General features: G+C 41.9%; 1 long non-coding RNA gene across 2 annotated transcripts in view; it reads right to left on the bottom strand.

The window, feature by feature from the left end:
* Nucleotides 1-18940, bottom strand: part of LOC108288204 — a 36541-nt gene that overhangs the window by 11777 nt on the left and 5824 nt on the right. Inside the window, exons 4-5 of one of the 2 annotated variants that reach the window (XR_005196647.1) lie at nt 17828-17915; nt 16689-16879 (exon numbers count right to left, since the gene is read on the bottom strand). This is a non-coding gene — a long non-coding RNA (uncharacterized LOC108288204). The remainder of the gene's footprint in view (nt 1-16688; nt 16880-17827; nt 17916-18940) is intronic. The other variant, XR_001818641.2, reaches the window with a different exon arrangement.

Here is an 18940-nt window from a genome sequence, read left to right as displayed (position 1 = left end):
GGTTCTCTTGGAAGGTTGTCAGTAGTGAACCTCCTCGCTCCTCTGCCTTAGATTTCGTCAAGAGTTTATCATGCCCTGTAACTTCCTAAACTTTTGAAAAGGAAACTTTTTTAAATTTTCTTTGAGACGGAGTCTCGCTCTATCACCCAGACTGGAGTGCAGGTGTGCAATCTCGGCTCACTGCAACCTCTGCCTCCTGGGTTCATGTGATTCCCCTGGCTCTGCCTCTTGAGTAGCTGGGACTACAGGTGTGTGCCACCACGCCCAGCTAATTTTTGTGTTTTCATGGGAGACGGGGTTTCACCATCTTGGCCAGGATGGTCTCAGTCTCTTGACCTCATGATCTGCCCGCCTCAGCCTCCCAAAGTGCTGGGATCACAGGCTTGAGCCACCAAGCTGGCTGAAAAGGTAACTTTCTAAAAGAAAGTTAAGGAACAATCATTTGATGCTTAAGGGAACTTTTTTTCTTGCATGAGATAGTTTCCCTGGTAGGAGACACTGTTCCTCAATTTGTCCAAAGAGCAAGTTAACCCAAGGACTATGTTTCTAGGGCAGGGGAAACATCTAAATAATATTTGCTCAGCTCTTCTCTCAAAAGCGGCTTGAGAGTAGGTTCTGCCCCTGGCAAGATGGTGCTTGCTGTCTTTCCCTCCCAGCTACCCAGAATGACATTTGCAGAATCGTTGAGAACGTTTTGGGAAAATGTCTGTGCAGTTTTCCCAACTCAGTTTTTACCATCTGCAGTCTGCCTTTGCTTTGGTAGACTGGCAGAAAATCTGTGCATATTGGAAACAGAACTTTTATTTGTAATTAAATGCCTTTTTCCCTGTTATTTTTTCCCTGAAAACATTTTTTTAATGAATATGGGTCTATATGAAGGTTAAAAGACTTTCAGCACTCAAAACAACTTAATAAAATGTCTGAGCACACAATTAGGCATGCTTATGTCCTTCAAGAATCAGGTAGCGGAAGTTCTAATTGGCAAAGCAGCATCTTGAATGTCATTTTCTAAACCAATTAGACTATGTCTAACAGAGAAAGAGGAGAAGCAGCAGCAGTTTACAAAATACCAATAGTGTCCCCGTTGGAGACATAATTTTAAGGTAGCAGTTAGATGATACTGAACTTGTAACAAAATGTAGCTACAAAGCCAGAGTTGCTTCAAGTAAAATGACATTTCTTGAGATTATGTGTAGGCTTACCTAATAATAGTAGGAGTAAATATGTGTATAAGCAACCTGGAGGTGCTCCTTTATTCTTTCTGTGTGTGTAGGGTGTGCAGTGTGTGTGTGTGTGTGTGTGTGTGTGATGCAATTCTTTAAAGCACGCAGTCAGCTGTAATGTATCCTCCTTTCTCTGAATTCTGGTGACCTTTCCCCATATATTGGGCAAGAAACAGGCCTGTGGTTTTGGTTTGATAGAAATACAGCACATCTGTCTTCAGTTATTCATGTATAATGCCTTAACCTTTGTGTCTGGCTGCTTCGGGTCTGTCACCATTAAAATTTACATTAAGAACCGGAAGTTTTTAATACATTCAAGCCAAAGTTGAGCCTCCCAGAGATGTTGTCTTGCCTGGAATCCCCTTGTTTAGTTGAGCAGTACTTTTGGAAAATCTGACGAGATTTACCTAGAAATTCCATTCTGTGTTGAAGACCAAAAAGGAAGAATCGCCATGGAAAATAAAGATTCATACAGCCAACAGCATTTTATTCTAGACACTATGTTTCTGCTGGAAACCTGTTTTTCAAAAACTTGGTGGACAAAATCTCATTTGTTTATTTTTCCCCTTATGTTTTAGACACCTGGGTTTTTAAAGATAACATTCTTACAGATGTTTTGGATGGATTTGTTTTCAAAAGTGCTCAAGGACTTGATTTCCAAGGACCAGACTTTTTTCTTTTCATTACCAACCGCAGTACTTTTCGAAGAAGGGGAAACTTAGCCTGCGATTGGCCTGAATGCAATAGAATCACACACCTTCCTGGTTTTAAGAAGCATTTGAAACCAAACCATGCCCAAGTGTGCTACTCGACTGCCCTTTCTAAAAAAAAAATTGTCATCTTTGTCAGACCAAACTTGTATGGTGTTTTGAATTTAATCAGAGCCATACTTAAATGGTTAGGAAGAAGGACAGAAGTCTACCCTGGAAACAGCTCATAGGAAAATGAGAGAATTTCAGTTTTACTTACTCAGGCACACCATAGAAGAGGTACTTCTCCAAGCTGGTAAATGAGCCATTTTTGCAAAAATGGAAGCAACGTTCTGGGCAAGTGCTTGAAAGTAGAAAAGCCTGGGATAGAACATTATTTTTTAAAAAAACACATCATAAAAGAGAGTTGCCCAGGTCTTCTTAACTAGTGAACTAGCTCTTCTACACATTTACCATAAGATAATTGATGTTTGTAATGCTGCCCCTAAGGCACTATAGGATCCTAAAATGCCTCCTGAATAATCAAAGAGTGATTCATTGCGTTCTGGGTGGTTTTCTTGTTGAGTGTATTTTATTGTATACTAATCCCTTTGAAAATTGGTAATACATCTGTGATGGGTACCAGAGGTTTGCAATCCAGAGCACACAGCCACAACTGGTGAGTGGGCAGCGTCTTTGGTGTACAGGCTGGGTGCCACCCCCACATCCTCTATCCGGCTGCTCGAAGAGGCAGTGTTGTCCATGGAATCTGCAGAAGTGGGTCTCCGTGAAGGCTTCATTCAACTCCTCCCTCTCCTCCCTTTCCTGCTCAGCTTGCTAGAAGGAGCCCGCATGTAAACAGCGATTCCATATTCCCACCCCTCCCTGTGCCCAAAAGAAAGGCCAGAAACTTAGGGCGGCACTAATTAGGCAGAGTCATACAAAAATTCTGATATTTGACCTCTTTTTTATCTACAAAAGCCACGTTTTCATATGACCAGTTGCAGTGGTTACAAATATGAGGCACCTGTGTGTGTCTGTGTGTGTGTGTGTGTGTGTGTGTCTGTGTGTGTGTCTGTGTGTGTGTCTGTGTGTGTGTCTGCATGTGTGTCTGCGTGTACAGACATGCAGAGATCATTCAGTTACCCAGAAGACTTGATTAACAAGAACACCAAAGCTCCACCGGATCACACGATTTGCTGTCCCCTCATTTGTTAAACAAACAACTTTTTCCTTCTTTGCTATTCCTTAGCTGGTAACCAGGAATGGAACCCCAGCATGCTCACAGCACTGCTATGCATTCGGTGAAAATGGCCTTCCTACTTCTTGGTATGCTCTGTTTATATTTTAATGCTATTTACAGATGAAATATTCCATAAATATTCATATAGTGCCTGTACAAAGGAAAGGATCTGAAGAGCTCTTTATTAACAAGCTCCCTTATGTCAGGGTAACTATGGGAGAAAGGGCTTTAATCCATCCTCCCGAAGTTCCCACACAAAAACTGAACTATCCTCTTTACACATAATATTGGGGTGACCTGGGATTTACCAGCTAAATTCACAGCTAAAAGTGTCAGCTAATGAATTATTCCAAGTAAATTAACAGACTAAGGGAATCCTGTTTTTCAGTCCCAAACCAATGCTCTCTTCATTAGCAAGTACGCTTAATGTGGGAGAGATCAACTAGGTGCCAGAGAATGTTTAGCCCACATTCATCCTCTGCACGGTTCCTCGACCCCAGTGATCAATTGACATTTGTTAGAAGAGCATTTTATTCTTCCAAAGGAAGGCTCAGAAACATTAGAAAAAAAATGTTTTTAAGCTCAGAGAGCTTGTAATGAACCAAATTAAAACCTTTTTAAAAAACACACATACAAATTGAACTTTTTATAAAATATTCAGGACCTTCAAATATAAAACTCTAAAAAATCCCACATACACTTCAAGGTCATGCTTTTAAAAAATTTAAAATACTGAGTTGAGTGACTGACATGTCCAAAATTCTGTCAGAGTAATCTTTGTAGCAAAGAAATTAAATCTAACGAATTATTTTTTGTCTCGTCGATGGGGGGAAAAGGGGATAGCAAGTCCTATTTCCCCCTCCCATCTTTGTATCAAAGATGGTTAAATACTTCTTTCCGTTCCGTCAGATTGTCTCCACTGGCAAGATACTACTTGGGAAAAGAGTAGGTAGAAGTGAAAATGAAACTGGCAGCCCCAGAGATCCACAGGGCATCATTTGGCATGCACTTCTTTGAGGCCTACCCAAAAGTGGTTAATCAGAGAGTAGGGACGATGTCAGATTACGTTAGAGGCAGATTTCTCTATGTTTATGGGCAAGTCTGAGACGGCCAGTCTTTCAGGTCTGGAGCTGTGGTTGCACACAAAATACGATCCTAAAATGAAATGCCAGTATTTAATCCTTCCAACTACTCAGCTTCCTCATTATTCTCTTGTGGGAATTGTGGTTGCTACTGACTCAAAGTTGCCCCCCGTTTGATGATGTATTCATTCCTAGAGGTGGCCCCCATGTCCCCTTCAACCTGGATTCCTGTTGAGGATCCTATAGTGAGAATTCAATTAATCTCAAGATAAAATCTAGCAACAAGAACTTTTAAGCCTTGAAATGCACAAAGCTGTGTGTGTATTTACGTGTAGTGTGTTGTCCACCCTCAAACATAGTCCGGGCTGTCCTCTGTGGGGCAGGACTCTCAGTATGTTCTCTCAGGCTCTTGGGGAATATTTCTTAGCAGAGTGCATTTTTGTTACATGAGGCCAGAGCTGCATGTGGCTACTGAATCAACCATTTTGACGTCAGTTAGTTCTTTCCAGTTGTCCTAATGACTATTCATTGAGCATTTGATTGGATTAGGATAGGTTGATGCAGTTCAACTGAATCAAGGTGTAGCAAGGAGAAAACCCACTGGATTGTAAATCTACAGAATGGTTTGAGCCTCAGCTCAGCTGCTAACTTGCTATGTGACATTCAGATCTCTTGACCACTCTGAGCCTCAGTTTCTTTGCCTGTAAAGTGGTAACTGTCTAGCCTCTCTTATCCGTCTTTCAGAACTGTTAATTCAGATTCAACGATCTGCTGCATGTGAAAGCTTTTGAGTCCATCTGAGTTATCAGCTGGAACTTTCTAGAGTTAGTTGGCACAATATTTCAGGAGATAATTTGAGGATGACTTTGCAGGGAATTCCTATGCCAATCAGAAAGCATTCTTTTATTGTGTACCAATGGCAGTAAAAAAATGAGAAAGACGATTGTACCAGTTGGACTCACTTGATCATCACCACTTTAAAGATGACCAAAAAAATCATTGAGAGAATCACGGCAAATCCTTGGTATTCACTGTTACCATGGTGGTGAAGAGGAAAATTCCCACTCTCCAACTGTGTTTGAAAACAGAGAGGTCTAAAGCCTTGGAACAAGTTGTGGCAAATGGACAGGATGTCCTAGAATGACACCCTCGGTGTAAATAAATCACCGGAACTGATGGCAGCCACCCAAGACTTTTGAAGGAACTCAAGGGTGAAATTGTGGAACTATTGGCCAAAACGTGTAACTTGTTACAAATGGGTATTGTGCTCAAGACCTGGCAAATCGCCACCATGACTCTGAAAGAAGAGAAGCACAGGTAGGTGAGCCTCCCTTTTCTACCTAGCAAGCTGGCAAAGACTATCCGAGTGGGTAGTGTCACCGAATACATGCTTATCGTAGCATGGAGATTTAGGGAGCATTCACCCTGCGCCGAGTATGGTGCAGGCTGCTAGAGGTGAACAAATGAAAGTGTCTGGAAGGTTGTTTGACAAAGGGGTCTGAAAACTCCAGTGCTACAAACATAGATTTGGGAAGTCATTGACATATAGGTCAAATAAAGTCAATAGCCTTCACCTAGAGATGCTGGTCTGATCGATTAGAAGATCCTGTCTGGAACAGCATGCACACACTAGGAGTGGACTATCTGGAAAAGAGAGTGGAGATGTACTAGCATCGTCTGCATTGCTGGGCTATACCACGCTCTGTGTTTGCCATCTCCATGTGGGTGAATGTTGGAATTCTGAGGGTGACAAGTGGCTGTGATAACCCAGCAAGAGTGTGAAAAGGAAGAACAGAAGAGTTTGAAAGGCAGACTCCTGCACAAAGCAAGCATTTGGGGGTCAGGACAGAGGGAAGAAACCAGCAAGGGAGACTGAAAGGGTTAATCATGTGTTCGTCTATTCCTTTATGCAACAAGTAAGCCTGGCCACTTTCTATGTGCCAGGCACCATTTTACACCCCTGGAGTCACATCCAGGGATGTTCTGTTTTGGGAACAATAAGAGAAACATCAGATAGTGATAAATACTCAGAATCAGAAGAGGGATTGGTTGGGCACTGTAGCAGGGTTGGTCAGCTCTTCCCGGAGCTGAAACCTGAATGGCAGGAGCCAGCCACTGATGCAAAGAATCGTGAGAAGAACATGCTAGGCAGAAGAAACAGCTAATACAAAGGCCTTGAGACAGAGAAAATGGCAGAAAAATACTCTTTCCAGAAGTTTGGCTGTGTAAAGTAGCATCTTGAGGGGAAGACAGGACTGGGAAGGAGGTTTCCTGATGCTGTATATAGTTGGTTGGCTGGGAAGAAGTGGAAAAGGAAAGATTGATAATGTGGGAGAGAGAAAGGATGATCAGTGGTGCTGAGAGGGACAGTTGTCATAGAGAAGGTGCAAAGATCGTAAGGGCAAGGGCAGATTATACAGAGTCTAGAATAGCATTCCCCAACCACTTCTAAACTTGTAAACTCATTTTATAGTCATACATATAACTTGAACATTTTTTTAGACATCTAATCATTTTGCATATAATGCAACATGAAGTGAGTTAATGTTTTAAAATGTATGTGTGATTTTAGATAAGTATATATTAAAGATTTTATTACAAAATTAATTGAATACAGTATTTACTAATATTCATGAATTATAATAAATTCTGAATGAGCTCCATCTAAAAAGTGATGCCCATGGTTTAATTTACTTTAATTATGTAAGAAATGACAATTTATGAAACAGACATTAAAATGACATCCATTAGTATGCTTAGTTTGGCAACTAAATAAAAATTGAACTGTGGGTTGAAATTTAACTGTCTCATAATATCAAAAGTAGATAAAAACAGGCCAAATCTGATTTACAACTAATGGTAAAAAAGCTTACCTTTTGGGTAAAAAATGTGATTTATTTTTATTCTTTGTTTCTTTATTTCTAATGAAATAAAAGGATTTCTGGCTGCTATTAGTAAACACAACTATCCAAAAAATTAAAAGCCAAATTGGACATAAGCAACACCAAATTTTCTGTTATTTACGTTGATTTTTGAACTTAGGGAGGGATCTTAATGGGTTATGTGAGAGGTAAATGCAGTTCTGAAATCCAGTGAAGAATACCTTGACATATATTTACAAAGTTACCATCAGATGCACACTCTCCATAAACTTTTAAAATTTTTACTTCAGAATTCTTCTACTATTTGTCTTTATCAAAAACCCACTGTGCATAAGAATTAGACAGCTTAAGCAATTAAACAACCAAAAATAAACTTTTTTTTTTTTTTTGAGGCAGAGTCTTGCTCTGTCACCCAGGCTAGAGTGAAGGGACATGATCTTGACTCACTGCAGTCTCTGCCTCCCAGGTTCAAGTGATTCCCCTGACTCAGCCTCCCGAATAGCTGGGACTACAGGCGCGTGCCACCACATCCAGCTAATTTTTGTATTTTTAATAGAGACGAGGTTTCACCATCTTGGCCAGGCTGGTCTTGAACTCCTGACCTCGTGATCCATCCACCTTGGCCTCCCAAACTGCTGGGATTGCAAGCATGAGCCACTGTGCCCAGCCAAAAATAAACATTTTAAATTGCCTCTTCAGTTGCCACAGTAACTGGTAACATTCAGCTCTTCATTCAATGGCAGAGAGTGAGAAAGTCATGAGCACAGGTAGCAAATGCCAAACTCTGTACTTTTAAATGAAAAACATATGTAAGTAGTCATTGCATTTATTCAGTTATTTACGTAGGCGTTAAAATATCTGCTATTATCACGTTTAATGACATGAACACTGCAGAAACTTTTTGTGAAGCTCTGGATTTCCCTCGAGTTGGGAGCTGTCACTTAGGAGAAGGTGGAGATATTGAGGGATGATAAGCTCCACCAAGGCAAGGATTTCATTTTGTTCACTGCTGCATCCCCTACAGACACTTTGCAAATATTCAGTGAATAAATGAATGAGCGAATGAATGAATGCAGCTTAGGTTGAAGTCAGAGTTTTCTGCAGAGGTGCGGAACGGAGTGGATGTGATTTGAGTTGAGGAGAGAAACTGCTATAAGAACAAGAGAGGAAACCAACAGGAGATGAGTTAGCAAACAACCTTATGGGTGAAAAGGCAGATTCTTTCCATCAAGAACATTTATCCCAAAATTTATTGATAGCTGTTCAACCATTTCTTCAACAGCTACTATGTGTTGAGCTTGTGAAAAATGCTGTGGGATTCAGAGATGAAAAAGACTCAGTTCTCATCTTCAAGAAGTAGTCTGAGTTTATGGGGATGATAAGAGAGATATTCATTCCAGACTGAGCATACACAATCCATGTTCCACAGACTTTAGAAGGAAAGGAAAAGCAGTCTAAGGGAAGCTGTTCAAGAAGCAAGAGAATGGAGCCCTAGTTCCAGCTTTGGCACCAACTGGAAAGTCATTTGCCCTCTCTGGGTCCTGGTTTCCTCATCTGTTTAAGAAGGAACTAGGACCAGAGCTCCTCAACGTGCCTGTGCAGCAAATCTGTGACAGTCTATGGGGTTTGGAAATTCAGAGGACGTGGATGTTAGTGTTGGCAGAGGTATTGTGGACATGTATCCTCAAGGATGTGGAAGTTGAGTTGTCCCTGAAGAATGAGGGAAGGGTGTCAAAGTTGGGGGTCAAGCATTTCAGTTACAGGAACCAAGGCATGAGAGTAAAACAGTCCAAATAATTTTTTGATGTCTATTTTATGAAGAGAAGTATGAAAAAGCAAAGTCAGACGATATGGATTCTACACTGCAGAAGGAATGAGCAAGAGTTTGTTTGAAACAAAGGGTCAAATTCATGTCATTGGAATAATCCCAACTTTGGAAGCCCCACACATTGGTATTAAGAGGAATCTTCTAAAAGAGCTAAGTGAGAGGAATGCACAGTGAAATCTCCGTGTTGGTGAGATGTTGATGATGTTAACAAAAGGTGATGGGAAAATGTGACACGTTCTCATAAGGTGGAAAAGCAGCCGATGATTTTCAAAGCAGGCAAATGTAAAAATAGCTCATGCTATGTTGCAAATACGGATTTCTACCCAAAAAGGGATGCCATTGGGACCCAAAAGACCAACACAATATAGGAAGTACCCATAAATCTATCGAGGCCAAAACTGACAACATAATCCTAGCCTTGTTCGGACCCATTGAGAGGAGGTTGAGGGTAAAGAGCAAGTGACTAGCCACTGACCAGTGTTCCAAGTGTGGGTTAAGGGCCTTAGCTAGTTGCGTAATGTTGGTCTCTTCATCTGTCCAGTGGGAGTAATAATACTTGCTCCACGTGTATCACAGTGCTGTTACAAGGATCAAATGGAGCAATGGACGTGGATTTGCTTTAAAAAGAATCAAGTGCTGTAATCACTGGAGTAAAGCAATAGAAATTCGTGCATTTGTGACGTCTGTCTAGTATATGAACAGCTTGTGCAAACATACTTAAAGCAATTCCTTGTATTTGCACAGTGCTTTAGAGCTTATCAGTTTCCAAAAATATAAAGGGATATAGTATGGCTTTAAATTCTGAAAACCTAGGTTTGAATTCCAATCTCTTGTGTTATTTAATGCATCTGGGCTCAATTTTCTCGTCTGTAAACTGGAGACAGAGATACCTATGCTTGCATGGTGGTTGTGAGACTCAGATACGGTAATGAGGCTGGGCGCGGTGGCTCACACATGTAATCCCAGCACTTTGGGAGGCTGAGGCAGGCACATCACGAGGTCAGGAGTCTGAGACCAGCCTGATCAACATAGCGAAAGCCCACCTCTACTAAAAATACAAAAATTAGCCAGGCATGGTGGCATGCTCCTGTAGTCCCAGCTACTCGGGAGGCTGAAGCAGGAGAACTGCTTGAAGCTGGGAGGCAGACATTGCAGTGAGCTGAGATCACGCTACTAAACTCCAGACTGGGAGACAGAGTAAGATTCCATCTCAAAAAGCAAACCAAAAAAATAAATAGTATAATGGATGACGGGTGGAGAGTCACTGCCTGCCCATGCAGGCCCTCAGAGCATAGCGGCTATTTTTATTTCCATCTTCTACTAGAACATAAGCTCCTAGGGCTGAGACCACGTCCGTTGGTATTCCCAGTTACCTGTAGAGTGCCTGAGACAGAGTTGGTGTTCAATAAGTACTTGTTGAATGGATGGATTAACGGAATGAATGGATGGGTGAATACCAACCCTGTAATAGAGATGAAAGACGGTAACATCTGCTTTCTTGGGTACCAAAACCAAGGCTCAGAGAGTTTGAATAACTGTCAAAGGTTAGCGTCAGAACTAAACTGGGAATAGGACCTAAAGGCATCTCTTTTCTATGCCACCCACGTGCTGTTCCCTGTTCTGAACCTCTAACCTTTGGTGGAAACCCAGGCAACAGTTTTCTGAGCTGTTATTGTCCTATCTTTTAGAAAAACAGAAGCTTTTTTTTTTTTTTCTGGATTTTTGTTCAGGGATCACAGAGTAAAAAAATTCAACTCAACTTTTACATTCTTTTTGTTTTTTTGAAAAGGGTCCAAAAAGCAAAGCAAAGAAACATAAGCAAAATCTCAAATATCTTTGGTTTTGACAGTCCCCGGTTGGCTGGACCGAGCTCCAGGAAAATGGATCTAATCTGCACCGAAAGGTACAGTTTGTTTCTTTCTCCCGCAGACAGACGGAAATGTGTGTTTGGGAGGCTGATTCATCCGATGGCCCCTGCACCAGGCCTGGGACCAGCACTATTCATTATTTGCTCTGCTCCTCTTTCGTTTACAAGGTCAGAGTCGATGTTTTGGTTGTTTTCCCAGCACTGCTCTACTGACCGACTTCGCTCTAATCCCTTGATGTCACTTAAATAAACTCGAGGCGGGTGGGGGTAGGGGGAGCAATTTGAGAACTCCAATGATTTCCTACCGCTGTTGTTCTCGGCGGCAAATTAATTTGATGCTGTTATGTAAGTGTAATCATCCTCTCTAATCACATCACAGGATTGGGAACTGCCAGAAATAACAGAAGGGAACATTGGAGATATCAAAGGGGAGCCACTGAAATAGATTGTTTATTTAGGTACCAAATTGAAACTCTATTATAGGAAGATGGAAAACAACCCTCACGCTTTCCTTTCACACGTCCCTGTGCTTTACATACTGTATTTGTCAGGGTGCATCAGCCAGAAGGAAAGGGAAATACGAAATCAGAGCTTCCAGTTGTGCCATCGGGAAGGAAATGGGGAAAGTGAGAGGTGTCTGAGCGTCAGTGGGCTTGTGTTGGTGCCTGAAATTTTGGTTGGGATTGCTGCTCGAAGAGGCTTCTCTCTTTGCCCAATGTTCTTTCCTCATTTCTGCCTTCTCTCTTTCTTATTCTCTCCCATACTGGCCCATTGCCTTCTCCCTCCCCATTTTTTTAGCAAGTCAAAGAAGACTCAGCCTAGCTCAGATACCCTTTTCCCCTCCTTATGGATGGCCCCTCTCTCGAGTGATGGGGACCCTGGGAGATATGTTATTCACGCATATGGCTTCCCCGTCTCCTAACACAGGTTGCTGGATCTGTTTCCTCTCCCCAAACTCTTGTTCATGTAGTATGGATTTAAATTCTGAAAACCTAGGTTTGGATTCCAATCTCGTTGCTTGCTAGTGTGATTTGGCATAGTGTCATTTAGTTCATCTGGGCTCCATTTCCTCATCTATGAAATAGAGATAGAGACACCTACACTGGCATGGTGGTTGTGAGATTCAAATACAGTAATGGATGAAGGGTGGAGAGCCAGTGCCTGCCCATGCAGGCCCTCAGAGCACAGTGGCTGTTTTTATTTCCATCTTCCACTAGGACATAAGCTCCTAGGGCTGAGACCGTGTCCATTGGTATTCGCAGTTACCAGCAGAGTTCCTGAGAGAGAATTGGTATTCAGTAAGTACTTGGTGAATGCATGGATTAACGGAATGAACATTGGAGATATCAAAGGTATCAAAGCCACTTTGATGGCTCCCCTCTCACGTGATGGGGGCCCCGGGAGATATGTTACATGCATACAGCTTCCCTACCTCCTAACGCATGTGGTCGGATCTCTTTCCCCTTCCCAAATGCTTCTGCTTCTACCTAGACACGGAGTCATAGCAGTAAGAAATAAAGTCCCATCCTTACTCAGAGTGTGTTTCACAGAGTGGCCTATGCAGTTGTGGTAGAGGAGCTTAGAGGCTGTTTTTGTTCCTCAATTCTGTTCCTCCCCATGAGCAGATTGTTTACTGTTTCTGAGCCTCAGTTTCTTCATCTGTAAGAAGGGAGAGCCACGCTTAGTTAGCCTGGTGCCTTGAGGATGCAGGAAGCTAACACCTGTGAAAGTCAGGCACGTGGTGGTCAAGATAGCAGGCACTGGAGTCAGTCTGCAGTCAGAATGTGGGATCTAGGCCCCAGCACTACCACTCAGCTGCCCAGGACCTTGGTCAAGGTACTTAACCTCCTTACGCCTCAACATCCTCATCTGTAAAGTGGGATAATGAAAATACTGATCAAAATAGCATAAAGATTAAATAAGCATGCATATTTTAAATGGTTGGCATAGTGCCTGACCTACTAAATGCTAGTTTATGGTCATTATTATTATTCTCATTGTTATTATTTATTATTGTAATAGCAAGCCTTAATTAAATAATAATGATGATCCGTTTCCTGCTAGTCTCACTTCTTTCTCCCACCACCGATCTTCACGCAACTGCCAATTCCTCCTGACGTTATTTGCCATAAGTAATCAATGCATGACAACAGCGTTGGAATCAGTCAAAGGAGGCAGAACAAGGTGAACACGGACAGGGCGTGGAGACAGATGCCCCACTATGGGAAGGGAAAGGACATTCAGCTGAAGGCTTTTAGGAGACATACTCCTTGGGGCCTCCAACTGTGGCCTCTCCCTGTTCTCCTGGTCTCTCAGGCCTTCTGCACTGTTTTACATTCAAGCCCCCACCTGCTTTTTTCCCTGATCTCCTCACTGCCTGCTTGAAAATGCCTTCTGCCATCCAGGTCCTCACAGTGGAATGAAAGAATCCCTGTATCGTGGGGTAACGAGACCCCCAACTTGGAGTTGGAACTAAGATGCATGACTCCACCCCCGCCCTCCGCACCTCAGAGGACTGTTAATGGACCTAGGTGGCTTTGGGTATGAAGCATGCATGGCAGAGGGCCAGCCGATTTCCTCTTTCTAAAGCAACTGCTAGGATACTGAGTCCTACTTTTTCTTGCCTTCCCTGAAGGGGATACAAATATTTTTTTCAGTGAAAAATGAAAATATATTTCTGAAACTGTTTTCTACATGTTGATCACAAAAGGGAATAGATTACGATCCGCGGTCCTCTTTCACTCTTTTTCCTCTAATCTAATCTCAATGTCATGTCCTCTCTCCCCGAAAGATTATGTACATGGAGAGTCCTAATTATTAGGCTGCCCAAAACCGCTGCTGTCCCTGGACAGAATGCTCACTGTGGTTTGGCCACCAGATTCAGACAAGGCTGCACATGGTAGCAACTGGGACAAAAATATGCTTGCAAAAATATATTGAAACTGAAATTTTAGAAGAGATTCTTTTTCTGTTTCCTAAAGAAAATTATCTGCATAATTATTCTCTGTAGGTCACTTCATTCAGCATGAACTCTTCAAACTGTAGGTTTTAGCTAGGCCTAAAACAAAGGAAATACCGATAGAGGAGACCAGTGGCAGCGTGGAGCGTGAGTCCTTTCTCAGCTGTAGATGTGACCTGGGACTCCTAGGCTTTGGTGTCAGATTTGGCTCTGTGACTTTGGGCAAATTACTTAACCTTTTTGAGCCTCCATTTCCTCAACTGTAAACTTGAGCTGATAATAGTATCCATCTGTAGGGATGTTGTGAAGATAAAATGAAATAACAAATCAAATGTACTTGGCACATAGAAAGGGTTGGATTAATATTAGCTATATTCTTTTCAAGACAGGGTCTTGCTCTGTTCCCCAGGCTGGAGTGCACGGGTGTGCTCGCGGCTCACTGCAGCCTTGACATTCCAGACTCAAGCGATTCTTCCACCTCAGCCTCCTGAGTAGCTGGGACTACACGTGCACACTACCACGTCAGGCTAACTTTTTTATTTTTAGTAGAGATGGGGTCTCACTATGTTGCCCAGGCTGATCTTGAACTCCTGGGCTCAAGCAATCCTCCTGCCTTGGCCTCCCAAAATGTTGGGATCACAGGTATGAGACACTGCACCCAGCCCTAATATTAGCTATTATCATTATTCTTTTTGTTATTTATTAGACATCTAAAATCAGGGAACAGATTTCTCTCTGTCTTATCTCCTGGTAAAAGGAGACACTATCTGTGTGCTAACAGACACCCTGCAACATTTACCTGGGCAATTCTGGTTTGCATTTACTTTTTCCCACAAAATTTAGTCTGTTAAGGCAAGGGTTACTTAAATTGATCATCAGCTTACTCTCCCTCTCTTAGCTAGTATAAAAATAGCCTTTAAATTAATCTCCTGAAATAGCTAAAACAGTTCAATATTTGACTACATATCATAACTCACCACTATAGAATATTAGTTAGAAAAAAATAAGCATTTACAGAAATCTCATTAATTTGCATTTCATCCCTGCTTAGAGCAATTTGTGGTAATTCATTCTGGATCAGGGTATGTTAACTTTTACATCTATGTTTTATAGAAATAATTTACTGGAAGAATTAATGGTGCAAGTGAGATTGTAAGGGATAGACTAAACTTTTTAAAGACAGTAAATATTTTTATAACAATAATAGTCTGTATGAAATTAAAATTTATAATTTATATATGGATGTTGCTCAATGAAGGCGTAGAGCCATGTTTCTCAAAATTCTACCCAAGAGAGAATAGGGGGAAAGTCCACAACTCATAAACTACACCCCATAGCTTCTGAATCAGGACCCCTGGGAATGGACTCTAGGAATCTAGGAATGTGCTTTTTTTTTTTTTTTTTTGATGGAGTCTCGCTCTGTGGCTCAGGCTGGAGTGCAGTGGCATGCTGCAACCTCCACCTCCTGGGTTAAAGAGATTCTCCTGCCTCAGCCTTCAGGTGAGACTACAGGCACCCGTCACCACACTTGGCTAATTTTTTTGTATATTTAGTAGAGACAGGGTTTTACCATGCGGGCCAGGCTGATGTTGAACTCCTGACCTCAAGCGGTCCACCCACCTCAGCCTCCCGAAATGCTGGGATTACAGGCATGAGCCACTGTTCCTGGCCAGAATGTGCATTTTAATAAGCTCCCTGGGTAATTCTTATATTTACTAAAATTCATGAGTACCTATTACACAAAATACTGACAATCACTTATACCTTGATTACGGTAACCAGGAAACTCCTTTGCAGCTAGCCAGCATTCCCCTGTGTACTGGAAAACACTGGAGCTTCCTCTTTTTAAAATATTCTAGAATTCAAACATTCTCACCAGTGCAGACTTATCTCCCCCTTTAATAAGGAGATATTACTGAAACACACACCAACTTCCCATTATCAATGCCATGCTTCCTGTGCTAGAACCCTGTAATGGAAATCCATACTGCCTAAAAATTACGGTTGTAAGACTGAGATTCAGAGGAACCGGTCTGAGACCGGGGAGGCCTAGAACACGAACCAGGATAGAACAAACAAGGACTCAGTTACTGAACCAGGAGCTGGATTGGCCGTTAAGGACAGGTTAGGAACCTAGTCAAGAACCCAGCCCAGGACAAGTTGACTGAGGCTTCCTTGATTTGAAACCACTGCACAATCTGCCGATGAGTTGACATATAAGTCAAAGAGACATGGAACATTAACGTATCTAAGAACCACGTGAAGAAGAACCTCTTACTTTATTTGCATACGGTCTTTAGAATGCAGATGGTTCAATCTCTGGACCCATTTCCTTGTTAACAAAATAATCCCTATATTTGAAGGCACGAGATTATATCTCCTTGTGCCTTTTTTTTTTTTTTTCAATTATACCAGTATTGGATTAGGACTACTTTTTTCATCTATTTCTCTATAAACTATGTGATAGAGATGTGCACACACATGCAAACACACGTATCGTAGGTCAGCGCATATATGTACATACTTATAATATTCTAAGCTAGGCTTTGACTTAAAAGCACATCTTTTCATCTTACTTTATAATGGCAAAGGATGTACAGCAAATACAAAGTTGACCCCGAGTTTCATTTATGCCACTGTTTGCTGGAGATTAAGACCATGGGGTGAGCAAGTTTGCTTGTAACTAAAGCACAGACTCTTGGCTATTTGCAACATTTTAAACTTTAACAAGTGGGCAATGCAATATAAATGATGCTTTAAACATTTATGCATTGGGTGGGAATCTATATTAATTATAAAACAAAAGGCCAAGTCCTAGAAACAAAGAAGCATTATTTTTTTTTTCTTCCTGAGTTACTTTACCAAGAATTAGATCCCTAAAGGAAAGGCATAGAAACAAGAAAGGTTCTACCTACTTGATTTGTAGCTTAACTGGGAGCCCAAGACAATTCATCTGAGAGCTTACCATGGCCTGTTTGTGTATTCTACTCCATGCCTCGCTTGTGTCCTCCAGTAATCACACACTGCACGTCTCAAAACAGCCTCTCCTAACGCACAGTAGTCATTCTTGTGGTCCACATGGGACTGCCTCGTCTATTCTGAAATCCTGAAATGGTGGAAGCAAGTCCAAATGGTAGGAAGTTTATAAAGTGTCTGTGGCAGGTGATTGGGGCATGTTAGAATTTTTCTTTCTGCATAAAAATAGTTGTATATATTGTTCTATTTAATAGAGCAAGGCTAAGTAAAGAGATGCCAATTTAAAAACATCTGTTTCATTTTCTTTGCTCTTCTTCCAGTCACTGGAGCCCTGCACTTGATTTAGGGAGTAAATCAAGTTCATCCATACACTGCCATCTCTCAGGCAGTGTTCTCATACTCCCTTGACGCTGGCAGGTAACAAACCTTGAACATGCCCATCTCCCAGTTAAAAAGATCTCAGCTTCCCTTGTTTCCAAGGATTTCAACTCTTTTGGAACTCTCCCTTAAGGATTAAAACGTTGCTGTTATCTGGGAGGTGGGCCATCCTCAGCTGTTTTCACCTTAACCGAAATCACTTCATTGGTTTTTTAGAGAAGAGATTGAGCAGGGGGATATTTCCCAGCCGGGGGTGCTGCCAAGCTTTAATAGAGGGTCTCTAACATTAGGGGTTAAGGGGAACAAAAGGGGAGGGCAGAAGGCTGTGAACACAAATGGTAATCAGTTCCCAATTCAGCCCAAGGCTGACACTAACTAGAGTCCATCGGTGAGTTTGTACTCACTATTTTATTCAGAGTAAATTGATATGGAATTCGACTCTTCCCCACTGGAAATAAAGTCCCTTGTTCCTTGGGTTTAACTAAGGCAGGCAACCTAGAGCATGAAGTTGAAATAATAATCTGAATTATTTGTTCAAAACCACCTGAGGAAAGATACTTTTATGACCGCCTATCTGAGATGGTCTACATAAGACTAAGCATCCGTTTAATTGTACCACCCTCTATTTCATCTCATCTGTCCACACATAGTCTCAGCAAGACGTAGTCATGCACAGTGCACCTAGGCTTAGAATCTTTACCTCTTCTGGAAAGTCAGTAGAAACTTCTGTCTCCTTGGGTTTGTCTTTCAAAGGTTTCTGTTTTCTCTTGGGTCCGGCTACCAGGAGTCTGCGTCGTTGATCACAAGTAGTTTAAGGTCAGAATGTTTTTCTTCCCTCCCTTTCCAATTTTTAACGATGCTTATATTGTGAGTTCTGGAGACCAGAATTTATGAATCTCAAGGCTCATAAACCACTCTCCACCCACCATGTAGTTGTAAGCTGCAGCTATCCACATCTGCAGGGCACACCTGACACGTTCAGCTTCTGAAAAGCTACAACTGGGCAGCAAGCTGGAGGAGCAAATCTCCATTCATTAAATTAAAAAAAAAAAAAATGCACATGGGTCCACCACCCCTGACAGCTGGCGGCCTATATTTTTACAGCTGGGTTTTCACTTAACACCTTTTGGGATGCTGTCTTCCAAGAGTATGGATTTGTGCTTTTCAAATCTGACTTTTGGATTTAAAAAAATGGAGCCCAGAGACTGTGTTGGAGACATACTTATAAATCTACGAAGGCTTAGCCTACAGAAGCCACAGGAAATACTGTGATATTTTGGAAAAGGTCGAGTTTCATGGATTCTGTAAGGCACTCAGCAGGTTGTAATTATTTCTTTTATTTAAAAGCCCTCCAGGTATTTTTTTTTTCCAGAGGGTCTGCAATTGGGGGTAGTAGACATTTTTTTCATACTGTACATTCTTTTTGGCTGAGTGCTGGAAATACACAGGAAATAAAGTGGCTTTGAAAGACCCAGCAGCAGCCAGTCCAAGGCATGAAGTCACTGCAACAGAATGGGAAATCTCCAAATCAGCAGCATCAGTTTTTGGCTGCCTCTGTCCCTGTCTTTGTGCAGGAAGGAAAAAATGAAGCAGGTGAACACACCGATCTGTTCTGTTTTAACAGAAACCAAATGTCGCTGTGTCTACAGGCATGGCTCAGCAGCTGGAATCGCTCAAGAGGTTGAGACACAGGCTGACAAGACAGCTGTGTTGAGGCAGCCAGGAAAGTGAAATGAGTTGCCTGTGTCTTAATTCAAGATCCTGGTGCTGCTTTGGGCCCTGGTCACTCCTGGCCTGGCTCAGAGCGAGGGCA

The sequence above is a fragment of the Cebus imitator genome, unplaced genomic scaffold (genome assembly GCF_001604975.1).
Source record: "Cebus imitator isolate Cc_AM_T3 unplaced genomic scaffold, Cebus_imitator-1.0 Scaffold367, whole genome shotgun sequence".
In the NCBI taxonomy this organism is placed as follows: Eukaryota; Metazoa; Chordata; class Mammalia; order Primates; family Cebidae; genus Cebus; species Cebus imitator.
The sequence above is the reverse complement of the archived record's forward strand: the minus strand, read 5'-3'. Positions and strand labels throughout refer to the sequence as shown.